Here is a 13,982-nt window from a genome sequence, read left to right on the forward strand (position 1 = left end):
AGAGAGTTTGAAAGGAAGAAAGGCAATTATGTGATGGAGAGAGGGAGAAAGAGTAAGAGAGGGGTAGTAAGGCAGATATATGTGATAGACGGAGAGAGCGGGAGAAAGGAAGATATGTGTGATAGAGGGATAGTATTAGGGAGAGTGAGAGGTATATGTGATACAGAGAGGAAGGCCAATATATCCGATACATAAATAGAGGGAGGGAAAGCGATGTATATCCAATAGAGAGGAGCGGTGGGAAAGAGAGAGTGACAGTGTATAGTAGTGCTGTGTTATAGTAGTGTTGTTATAGTAGTGTTGTATATATATTATAAGAAGCGTGATGTGTAGGAGAAGGCGAGGTAGCCAGCTCGACTGGCTTTCTGGCTGAGTATATTTCTGATCAATTCACACAACGGACACTTTTTTTAATCAAGTTTGGGAATTATTTTACTGCTGTGTCCATTTTAATGTATGTACTTCTTGTTTGATCGTTGTTAAAACCATTATTTTTCACCGTTTGTATTTATTCATCAATCACTGCCTCATCTGTTCATTTGTGTGTGTGTATATATATATATATATATATATATATATATATATATATATGTGTATATATATACATATATATATATACATATGTATGTATGTATATATATATATATATATATATACATATATATATATATACATATGTATGTACACACGCACATATACACGAACGTGTAAATGTTTATATACGTATTGCTATGTGTATATATACACACGTGTGTATATACACACGTGTGTATATACACGTATGCACACGCACATATATATATACTTATATATATATACTTATTTATGTGTATAGTTGTGTTCATATATAGACACGTGAGTTAATATACATATACACACAGTAATGTGTTTATACACATGTATAGATAGATATAGATATATACATGTATATAAATACTCACGTATTATGAATATTATTATTATGCACACACATGCATGTACATATATGTAGATATATGTATGTGTGTACATAGGCGTATATGTTTGCATATATAAGACTTTCGAGTGTATATATATATATATACACACACGCACACATATTTAGATGTGTCTATATGTAGATATGTATGTACACAACTACATATATCTACTCAGATATACACACATGCTTGTGTATATATATATATATACATGACTATATGTCTGTGTGTGTAATATATAAATACTACTGTATCTATACGTGTGTATATATATGTATATATGTTTGTTTGTGTATATACACGCACGTTTATATGCGTTTGTATACACTCTCACACGCATAATGTGTGCTGCTTAAATATTTTATGCCGGTGAAGTACTGAGAGATTGGTTTCTTGTGCTTGAGACATAAAACGAATATATATATATATATATATATATATATATATATATTAAGTGATGTATATAATTAATGTAGTTGATGTCTATATGCATACTCTATGCATATATACTTAGACATGTTTATTTATATAGCCTTAATACACCTGCTATCCTTACATCTATATACACATTGTATATAAACTCTGCAGGGTGTGTATATATATATATATATATATATATATACACACATACATACACACGTGTGTATACACACATATATCTTAACAATTAGCACACACACATATATATAAACAATTAGCAAGCCTTTGTCCCAAAGAAATGGCCGAGTCTTCGTGGAGTTAGCTCATTGTATAAATTAAGGAACCGATTTATTGTTATTAAAAGACTTATTTTTGGAATGATTATGCCCCAAGTATGTGATATTTTATTAAAAGTGAAGCTGGTATGAGGTTGTGTGGCATTCATGCATTTCCTTAATAAGGGTAGCTTTTCTAACTTTCTACCTCTTGTAAAATTATATATATACATTTAAATACCCACATATGTGTGTGTGTACACTATTTACAGATGTACCATCACAAATACACACACATCTATAATACAAACACATGCTTTGTATATATATATATATATATATCATTTTCATATTTGTGTGTGTATCTATCTATCTATCTATCTATATATATATATATATATATACACACACACATATACATACACACATACATACAAATAGATAAATGTATATATATATATATCCAAGCATACATGTATCCAAATTCACACACATACAAACACACATCCAAAACACACAGAAGAAATGTCGAACAAAGCAAAATGGTTCTGTTATTCCAAAGTTGCAGGTACTGACTCCATTTAAACAGACTTTGGTCTTACAGAACCTGTTGTATGATTTATCTCTTTTCCAAATTAATTCCCATTTAATAAATGAACGATAATAGTGATTCTCCTTCCTCTTCACTCTAGACACAATGGCTCACCATCTCTCTCTCTCTCACATAATATATTATTACAAAAGCAACGAAAAGATGCCTCCTATTGTGTTATCACTGCCTCCATAGATTCGTTGAGTTGTGGTGTTTATGCCTCTCCCCGTATATTAAAGTAAACAGGAATCTGGCTGTCGAAACCTTTCTGAGTGGACTTAAGAAAGAGGCTTAGTTGCTGTGGCTTGGCCTGTACCTCCTCCCTTTCCGTCTGTGTGTATGTGCCTTATCAAAACAGTATATATATATATACACACACACATACTATATATATAATATATATACAATCCAACCCATGCCAGCATGGAAAATGGACGTTAAATGATGGTGTTATCTATAAGCAGTATGTATACTCTACATGAAATACATATACACACTATGTAGACATTGTGTAAACTATATACACACACATGCGTAAAATGTATACATACACACACCATATTACTATATATATATATATACCCCTTTGTTCGGGACAAGAGAAAGCTGTAGCGCACACGCGACAGACATATAAGATCTATTTAATATACCACTGCAGATGTTGTGGCTTTCATTACTGCTCCAGTCCCAATAACCAACCAAATACTATTTAATCAGTTCAATAAAGCCCCAATAGCCAATAATGTTTAATTAGATCAACAATAAACCGAACACACACACATACACACTAACCCCGTCTTCTAACAAAGCCGACTGTAAAATATATTATTTCCCTGAGTGAAAGGGACACACAGCCCTCAATGGACGAGGCATAAAGGGGGCAGCTGGTAGGCTTTTATTATTAAAGCACTCGTTTGTCCCCCTTCTAACTGCTGCTGCGACCCCTCCTTCCCCACTTTCTTTCTTCTTCCTCTCCACTACTCTGTCCCCCCCCCTCTCTCTCTTGCGTCCTTTCACGACGGCTATTAAGCCGGAATTTCGAAGTCACAGTCGATCTTTTCCTCGCGAAAACTTAATGGTGATCCTTTCATCTAGTGTTTAACTGTTATTTATTTGTCTATATTTATATATATATATATATATATATATATATATATATATATATATATATATATATACATACATACATACACACACACTTATGTACATGCAGCACTCTAACATCTAACGCGCGCGCACACACACATATGCTATATAAATCTATTAACCTTGTATATTTATTTGTACTAATAGTAACCGCTACAAACCATTGTCACCTCTGTAAAAGCTATTGTGTGGATATGTAATAAACACGCTCACTTGGTGTGTGTATATATATATGTGTGTGTGTTTGTGTGTGTCAGTAGCGTAAGTGTACTACTAATCATATATGCTGATAGTTTTTTTTTAATCTTCTGCAGTACATCCGAACTACCATCTATAAAAAATATATAATGTATGTATATATATATGTGTGTGTGTGTAAGATAATGGTAGCATGTGTGTCTAGCTCTTTCTCCTATCTCTTTATCTATGCCTATCTGTCTGTGCTTGAATACACGTCTCCAGCAATTTAACTTAACTATACGCACAAACACACGCGCGTGTGTGTATAACGGATAGATATCTATTTGGCGATCTAAACTGTAAAATCCACGTGTTCATCATGTAATATATATTGTGTATATAGTTATATATAATGCATGTGTGTGAAGCATGTTTCACCAGTATTAATATATAATGTATAAACTAAGCCACACAAACGGTGTTATGAGCACTCATCACACATGTGGATATACGTCCCACGTCTGTACATAGCAGAGCTATTACCCATGTATATATACACACAATGAATCTACATACATGTACAGCGTACATTACATGTTTCATGCGTACACGAAATTAGACATATTCAGTGTGTTCAGGTTGGAGTTACACATGATATGTATACGCAATAAAGTTGTACACATTCGTGCATGTTCGAGCTACTCATGTAATCCAATATATAGACAGTAGAAGCTACACACGTGCTATTAATATACAATGCACATGCATTATATATATATATATATATATATATATATATATATTAAAAGTACATGTCCTTATGTGTGTGCGTGTGTATATATATATATATATATATATATATGTTGTACAACTGTCTATATATACTTTACAACCACTTGTATGCAGTACCACCAGCTAACTTATACATGCAGTGTATCGACATGTAGTCTTGTGTTCCATCCAGCTCCAGTGTCTTCTACAGCCCTGGGTCAACCATAAGCTTGTGAGTGGATTTGGTAGACATGAACTGAAAATGGCTTGTCCTCCTTACCACCCTTCCCACTCCAAACCACCCATCTTCACAACACCCTTGATTATTCCCTGATGTACTTCCCATCTCTACTTATCTGCCTATCAGTACACAATCATCCTCATGGACTTGCTATATCAGCCGTAGCCCTCTTGAGCCACTCCTGTCACATGCTACAGTTACCTCTGTCCCATCTCCCTGTACACTCGTGTGAAACATACGGCTTTCTATTCCCCCCCCCACCTGCTCTCCCTGTCAGGTCCTCTGTACCACTTATCTCTCTCTGTCACTTTGCCTGCCTGTCTTTCTCTCTGTCTCCATTTTCCCCCTCCTTTCTTTTCTAACTGGAGTAGCCAAATATCTCCTCTTATAGCAAGACACCTATATTAGAAGACACTTGCCCAAGGTGTCAAGCAGTGGGATGGAACCTGAATTTGTGTGGTTGCAGAGAGCAAGATGTGTGTGTGTATGTATTGGGAGGGGGTTGTGTCAGTGTGTGGGTAGTAAAGTAGTGCCAATGTTGACGTTTTCTTGTAGACAATATGATCGGTCACTTTGTTGGATTTAAAGACCTGTGGGTTAAAGGTATTCCTTTTATGAAAAACATGAGTCGGTGACAGGAAGAGTATCTAGCTGTAAGATCCTGTCTCAAATAGATCTCCATCTAAATACTTTCTAGCATGGGAGTGGGGGGGGGGAATGGCTATTGAATGGACTAGTATGTGTATACAAGGGTTAGTCCCAATGCATGGCAAATTATCTTCATTATCAAACGAGTGGTGTCTTTTGTCTTCAATCATGCTTGGGAACAGGTAAGAATACGAAACTGGAAGGACATCTGGTAGTAGAAAATCTGCTCCCAACAGATTCCATTTGACTCTTGCATGCAAGGAAAAGTGGCTGCGTGGTAAGAAGCTTGCTTCCCAACCACATGGTTCCAGGTTCAGTCCCACACACGGCACCTTGGGCAAGTGTCTTTTATTATAGTCTCAGGCTGACCAAAGCCTTGTGAGTGGATTTGGTAGACGGAAACTGAAAGAAGCCCTTGTGTGTGTGTCTGTCTTTGTCTCCTCTGCCATCGCATGACAACCGATGCTGGTGTGTTTATGCCCCCATAACTTAGCAGTTCAGTGAAAGAGACCGATAGAATAAGTACTAGGCTTCTAAAGAATAAGTCCTGGTGTCAATTTCTTTAACTAAAACCCTTTAAGGCAGTACTCCAGCATGGCTGCATTCATATGAATGAAACAAGTAAACGAATAAAAAGATACACACACATACACACACACACACATACACACACACACACACAGATAATCTTGTCATTATCGTTTTAATGTCTACTTTTCCATGTTTGCATGGTCAGATGGAGTTGTGTTGTGGAAGATTTCTATCACTGGTTGTCCTTGTTACTAGACCTCACCTGTTTCCATGGAAAGTCACATTTGCCCATGGTTAGTCATATGCTTCACAGAAGACCGAAAAGTAGCAACACTGCTTTTATGATGGTGATGCTTGTTTGCAGCCATCAATTGTAGTTGAGACAAGAGTATACACATGCATGTATATATATGTGTGTGTGTATTAGAAACTGAAATTATAAATATATATAAATATTAATAAAAGTGAAATTTTGTCTGTCTGTCTGGGACCTCTGTATCTTAGCCTACATTTGCTCTACATAGACACATTATACCTTTTTGGAATCAGGATGATCCCGGGATTGAAAATCTGCCCTTCATTGGTTCTTGAACATTCAGCATTGGGATCTGATTTAAAAGCATTTGGGTTGCTATTTCCAGCAGGTAAAGCTCAGCTGATTCACACCATCTTGGCAGCATTTGTCCGATGATATCAGACCGAGATCAAGGTGGGGATAAATGACATTCACTTCATTTATTTTATGTCAAGATAAGAACTTTGGGATAAATTGGTGAAAAGTTGGAATTCAAATTGGGACTGGAACAATAGATTGATTGCATTACAGAATTACTTCTCATCCATTCTTAACCTCTGATCAAATACCACTAGGACATATAGTTATTATAGTCATACTATTTAGTTGCAGGCCCAGTGAGCCCTCCGCAGGAGCTAGCTTAGAAGTCTGCACAGAATGTGGCTTTTAGGCTAGTATATATATATATATATATGTGGAGGTGCAATGGCCCAGTGGTTAGGGCAGCGGACTCGCGGTCATAGGATCACGGTTTTGATTCCCAGACCGGGCGTTGTGAGTGTTTATTGAGCGAAAACACCTAAAGCTCCATGAGGCTCCGGCAGGGGATGGTGGCAAACCCTGCTGTACTCTTTCACCACAACTTTCTCTCACTCTTACTTCCTGTTTCTGTTGTGCCTGTAATTCAAAGGGCCAGCCTTGTCACACTGTGTCACGCTGAATATCCCCGAGAACTACGTTAAGGGTACATATGTCTGTGGAATGCTCAACCATTTACACGTTAATTTTACGAGCAGGCTGTTCTGTTGGTTGGATCAACTGGAACCCTTGTCGTTGTAAGCGATTGAGTGCCAACAAACAAAAACAAAACATATATATTATGGGCTTCTTTCAGTTTCCCCTCTACCATATCTATTGAAAATGCTTTGGTCAGCAGCCTGGGCTATAGTAGAAGTCACTTACCTACAGTGCTCTGCAATGGAACTGAACCTGGGAATCTCATGGTTGGGAAGCAAGCTTCTTAACCACAAAGCCAAACCTGCCCCAGTAACTTCACTGAAGAGTGTTTGTTAATATGAACTAGAGAAATTCTTTCCTGCTCCCTCCTGTTCCAAAACTCCAAGGAGCAGGAAATGTCATTAGTTAGCCTCAAGGTGAGAATAAAGGAGGAAACAGTGCAAGTGGCAGAGTGATGCTGGATGTGGAGGGGGAGGCATCATGAGATGCTTCCTTGAGACCCAGGTCGGTAGAGGAGGGACCAGTTTATTCAGGAAGTGATTTGAGCAGATGTAGAGAGTAAGGGTGAGTGAAGAGGAGTGTGGAGCTCGTGTGGAATGAGCATGAATGAGGTGAGGGGCAGTGTGAGACTACCACATGGGGAAATGCCATGTAGGTGGACATCCATCATGTTAAGCTTCTTGTTCAAGCTGTTTACATTGTCCTCTCAAACCCAGCTAACTTTCACACCTATGGGTCAAGAGACACTGTCCAGACTGCTAGAATCTACATGAGAACCCTTAAGGACATCTCAGCAGCTGTTCAAAAGCTCTTGGAGAAGGCTGCTATTTCTTGGCATTATGAGTGGATAAGTGCTCAAGCTGGTTGCTGAGAGCTTAGTTCCTGTCTTCAGTTCAAGTAAACCCATGGTTGCCACTTAGATTTATCAAAACTGAAGAGGAACCCCATCCACAATCAAAAGCAAATATGGAACCACCTTTATACAGTCTCTGACTGGCTGGCACCTGCTTGTTGTTCTGGGTAGGCTGTTGAAGTTTCTGCAGTGCATAGTACCAGTCTTGCTTCAGCCAGATATGATCACCTCTGAAGCATCAAGAAAACTGATCAAACTGGAACATATAGTAGCCTGGGAAGGGTAGATTGAAAAAAGCCAATGATAGGAAACATGAGTAGTGCCAAAACAAAGGAACACTATGAATTTCCAGAAGTGGACTGTAGAGGCTTTGCAGGACACTCACTCTGCAAAGTCCTCATCCGAATGGGTTCTACAGGGGGAGGGGGTCACAAAGATGGGCCATTTGGTCTGTGAGTGAATCTATAGAGAAATTCACCTGGTGTCTTTGGATTTAGGGAGCTGATACATGGACTGTTGCTGCTCGGACATAAATTGGGATCTGATCAATCTCCAGTAGGTTCTCTGGACGAGGGTATCTGATGTTGTGCAAGACTCAGAATATCTGATGACCCCAATTTCACATTACTAATGATGTGTTCCACCTCATCCAATGGATGTTCAATATATATATGTATATATATATATATATATATATATATATATATATATATATACATATATATATAGGCGCAGGAGTGGCTGTATGGTAAGTAGCTTGCTTACCAACCACATGGTTCCGGGTTCATTCCCACTGCGTGGCACCTTGGGCAAGTGTCTTCTACTATAGCCTCAGGCCGACCAAAGCCTTGTGAGTGAACTTGGTAGACAGAAACTGAAAGAAGCCTGTCGTATATATGTATATATATATGTATGCGTGTGTATATGTTTGTCCCCGCAACATCGCTTGACAACCGATGCTGGTGTGTTTACATCCCTGTAACTTAGCGGTTCGGCAAAAGAGACCGATAGAATAAGTACTAGGCTTACAAAGAAGAAATCCTGGGGTCGATTTGCTCAACTAAATGCGGTGCTCCAGCATGGCCGCAGTCAAATGACTGAAACAAGTAAAAGAACCAAAGACATTGGCAAAGCCCACATGTTGCAACTTACATAGACACAAGCAAGATGTAAAGAGACATGCACACATACACATGCAAATACACAAAGGTTTTACTTCAGTTTCCCTCTACCAAATACATTCGTGAGGTTTTTGGTTGGCCTGTATCTGTAGTAGAAAATACTTGCGCTTGGTACTGAATGGTGGAACTGAACCTGGAAATTGCTGGTTCGCAAGCAAACCATAAGCCATATATATATCATCATCATCATCATCGTTTAACGTCCGCTTTCCATGCTAGCATAGGTTGGACGATTTGACTGAGGACTGGTGAAACCGGATGGCAACACCAGGCTCCAATCTAAATTTGGCAGAGTTTCTACAGCTGGATGCCCTTCCTAATATGTATATATATATATATATATATATATATAATGTGGAGGCGCAATGGACCAGTGGTTAGGGCAGCGGACTCGCGGTCATAGGATCGCGGTTTCGATTCTCAGACCGGGCGTTGTGAGTGTTTATTGAGCGAAAACACCTAAAAGCTCCACGAGGCTCCGGCAGGGGATGGTGGCGCACCCTGCTGTACTCTTTCACCACAACTTTCTCTCACTCTTACTTCCTCTTTCTGTTGTGCCTGTAATTCAAAGGGGTCAGCCTTGTCACACACTGTGTCACGCTGAATATCCCCGAGAACTACGTTAAGGCACTACACGTGTCTGTGGAGTGCTCAGCCACTTGCATGTTAATTTCACGAGCAGGCTGTTCCGTTGATTGGATCAACTGGAACCCTCGATGTCGCAAGCGACGGAGTGCCAACAACATATATACAATACAAACACATGTATAGTGTAGTTACATGTATATATGTGTGTAGATAAAGATCTATTGTATATGAATTTTATTATCATCATTTTAACATCTGATTTTCTCATACGAGCATAGGGTTGAGACTTCTTAAGGCAGTAAACTACCTTGTTTTCATTTAAATCACTATTGCCCAAACAATGTAAATGAAGCAATATACATAGATCCATATATACACACACATATACATAGGATATGTGTGTATATCTCTCTCTCTCTATATATATATATATATGTGTGTGTGTGTGTGTGTGTAAAGGGATGCCTTTGAGTTACATGTTTTTAAAAGTGCCGATTGAGTAGTTAAAATGTCAACATCTCCACCATTTTGTTTAAGTGCTGATAAGCATAGCATATCAACATTCATGTACACATGCATGAAGATAGTTATATACAGATACACATAGCAGGTTTCCCCACAGTTTCCATTTACTGAATTCCCTCAGTAGGCATTGGTTGGTTCAGGCCTATAATAGAAAACGTCCAAGGTGCTGCCCAGCTGGACTGAACCTGGCATCATGCAGTTAATAAGCAAACTCCTTAACTGCACAGCCATGCATACGGTGCCATGTAAAGTACTACTACCTGTTTCATGGTCTGATTTTTAGTTTTCATTTCGACTGATCAGTGTATGTGTGTGTCTGGTCTTCTAGTTCTATCAGTTATTCTGTTCACAAAGTTGTCGAGACAACAGTTTTTAAAAAGTGGAATTCCTGCACACTTCCGTGTGTCTATACTAAACTCCGCTTGCGAAGACTTGTTGAGGCAAGTGAAATCGAACTAAATTTGACGACTGGCACCTGTGCCAACGTCGTCTCCTTCATTAGACACGAAACTCAGCTTGCAAAGACTTATTGGGGCAAGCGAAAGCGAAATCGGGATAGCACCTATGCCCAGCGTCGCCTTTCTGGCACTTATGCTCGTGGCATGTGTAAGGATTTTAGAGCGAGATCGTTACCAGTGCCCCTGGACTGGCTCTTGTGCGGGTGGCACATAAAATACACCATTTTGAGCGTGGCCGTTGCCAGTACCGCCCGACCGGCCTTCGTGCCGGTGGCACGTAAAAGCACCCACTACACTCTCTGAGTGGTTGGCGTTAGGAAGGGCTTCCAGCTGTAGAAACTTTGTCAAATCAGATTGGAGCCTGGTGTTGCCATCTGGTTTCACCAGTCCTCAATCAAATCGTCCAACCCATGCTAGCATGGAAAGCGGACGTTAAACGATGATGATGAGATATATATATATATATATATATATATATATATATATATGTCACGATCATATAAGTGACATCCCTTATTTCCAATCATTGGTGGAAATGTGTCCAGGAATTAGGAAACACTGTTGGTATTCGATGTACTCGGTCTCGCCGTGTCGGAGAGGCCTAGTGATACTCGGATCTGGTCGCTTGTGGTTCGTAACTTCGTCAGCGCAGTGTCTCTCTATATTGGCTTCCATGTTCTTCGGTTACCTGGTCCCTATTTCTCAGTCTCGCCGGTCGATTATGGAAACAGGGAGGGTTGGTGACTGGAAGGGCATCTAGTCAGTGAAAGTCTGCCTCAACAAAATATGACCAATCCATGCAGGCATGGAAAAATGGACATTAAAATGATAATTGTTTACTGTGTGTTCCTCTGTCGGAACGGTAAGGACCATCTAGTCATCGTGTGTGAAGGATGACTAAATGACTCGATTGGTGACTTTGTTTAACCCTTCAGCATCCAGATTACTTTGTGAAATATAATGCTTATTTATTCACATTTAAAAAAAATTCATCATGTATTATACCTTGTAGCTTTGAGATTTCAAAGATGTGATTGTTTATTTGCAGAACGGCATTACAAGCTAAGTATGAGAGACCAGATCTTGCCTGTTTAAACATAAAGTGGATGGAATATTTGGGCTGGATATGGCTGGTTTAAATGCTAAAGGGTTAAAGTGAAGAAGATTTACATGCTGTCAGCCTTGCTCCCTTTGTCCATGTCCAGCTTCAATCCAGTGGCAAAACCAGGTCAAGATGAAGGGGATGGTGCTGGACGCAGTGGATGACGAAGATGTCTTACTTGCTTCATCTTGCTCCCTACAGTCCATCCTTAAAGTATTGCTGCAGCCACCTTTCTCTCCATTGATCCATAAAGGTTTCTTTTTGCAGTGCCTGTTGGTTCCAGTCTTCACATGCATTGACAGACAGGCCTTAACTCAACGAGAGTTGCATATCTGTCGGCTACCCTCAACTGGTTTGGCCCACCAACTGAAGTGATTTACCAGGAGAATGTGGTTGTTGTTGCATGCAAACAACTACTTGGTGTCACAGGTGAGAGCTAACCGGGTGCCAGGTGGAGACCAAAGTGGACAAACCACTCTTAAGAGTGCAGCATGTTCCCCCATCAAAGACACAACCTCTCCTTGATCCCTCATACACTCCAGTACCACCCGTCCATATTGTATAACTTACATGTATATTTACATAAAGCTATATATATATATATATATATATATATATATATATATATATATATATATATACATAGTGAAGGCACGTGGCTTAGTGGTTAAGGTATTTGGTTCACAATCATAAGGTCACGAGTTCAATTCTTCATGGTACCTTGTGTCCTGGAGCAAGACATTGTATTTCATGTTGTTCCAGTCCACTCAGCTGGCAAAATTGAGTAATACCTATATTTCAAAGGGCCAGCCTTGTCACATTCTGTGTCACATTCTGTGTCACACTAACTCTCCCTGAGAAGTACATTAAGGGTACACATGTCTGTGGAGTGCTCAGCCACTTGCATGTTAATTTCCCAGAGTGGTTGTTCCATTGATCGGATCAACTAGAGCACTTGTCATCATAACCAACGGAGTGCCAGTTTTAAATACTTAATGCTACTGCTTTAGGTTTTATTTTTCCATTTAGTCATTTTGTAAACAGGCAGTGATTTCGAAGCTTTATTTCTTCATAGCCAAGGAAGCTGGTAGATAAAAGGGAAGAATTTTCTCTTGAACTGGAGGCTAAACCCAAAAGGCTTGTAACAGAGTGGATTCTACTCCAGGCATTCACAAGAGCCAGATGATGGATTTAAAGTTTCTCTCACTCAAATAGACCACTAAGGTTTGAACTCAGAACACAAGAGCCAGAAAAAATATTTGCATGACATCTTGTCCGAAACTCCAAAAATTCTGTCAACCCATCGCACCCCCTGGGCTGCTACTTCAGTTTATTGATTGTCGACCTTGGTAGGATTTGAACTCAGAACGTAGAACACTGGATGAAATATTGCAAGGCATTTCATCCTACTGTCAAGCGATGCTGCACTGTCATCACCATAGAGAAGACGTTATGGCTGTCGTTTATAATCGAGATGGAGTTGGAAAGGGAAGCACGTCTCATGATTTACTGAATGATTTTATGCAATACTGACATCTACTCATATAGCATAGTTACTTATGTTACGTTTGCATGCACATACACATACATGGTTGTATAGATTTGTTTATATATATATATGAAACTATCACTTACACAGAGCATAGCTGCAGGAATATATAGTGGTGGTGGTGTGTGTGTGTGTGTGTGTATATATATATATATATATATACACACATACATACATAGGCTTAGCTACATGTAAATATACATGTTTAGTTGGTACATATTACGGTCTAAACATGTAGCATCGCTACATTCATATATACATGCTATAACCTATATATATGTATATACGTTATCACATTTGCATGCAGTATATCCACAAGTTTGTATACGTATATATATATATGTATATATATATATATATATATTTATGTGTGTGTACATACACACACAGGCAATGCAACTCTATGGACATATACACTTTTAACAATTATTCATGCAGTATAGCAACATGTATATATATACAGTGATAAATTATACATACACAGTAGAGGAAAAGGTATATACATACATACATATATATATATATATATATATATATGTATGTACGTATGCACATGCACTGAGTATTACCACCTATACACACAGTATGGTCACAAGTATGTATATATGCACAGTTTTAACACGTATCGAATAGTTGTATGCTTATATACCACCTCTACACAGACTGCATAGCTAATTATCATGCTAGCATGGAAAGCGGATGTTAAACGAC

The 13,982-nt window shown here is 38.8% G+C and overlaps 1 protein-coding gene across 1 annotated transcript in view; it reads left to right on the top strand.

Annotated features, from left to right (window-relative positions):
• The first annotated feature begins 226 nt into the window (after positions 1–226).
• LOC106878489 (uncharacterized) overlaps positions 227–13,982 on the top strand; it is a 155,980-nt gene continuing 142,224 nt past the window's right edge. Inside the window, exon 1 of the mRNA XM_014927714.3 lies at positions 227–454. The gene's annotated coding sequence lies outside the window, so the exon portion shown is untranslated. The remainder of the gene's footprint in view (positions 455–13,982) is intronic.

This window comes from Octopus bimaculoides, chromosome 15 (assembly GCF_046866305.1).
Source record: "Octopus bimaculoides isolate indiv1 chromosome 15, ASM4686630v1, whole genome shotgun sequence".
Taxonomy (NCBI): domain Eukaryota; kingdom Metazoa; phylum Mollusca; class Cephalopoda; order Octopoda; family Octopodidae; genus Octopus; species Octopus bimaculoides.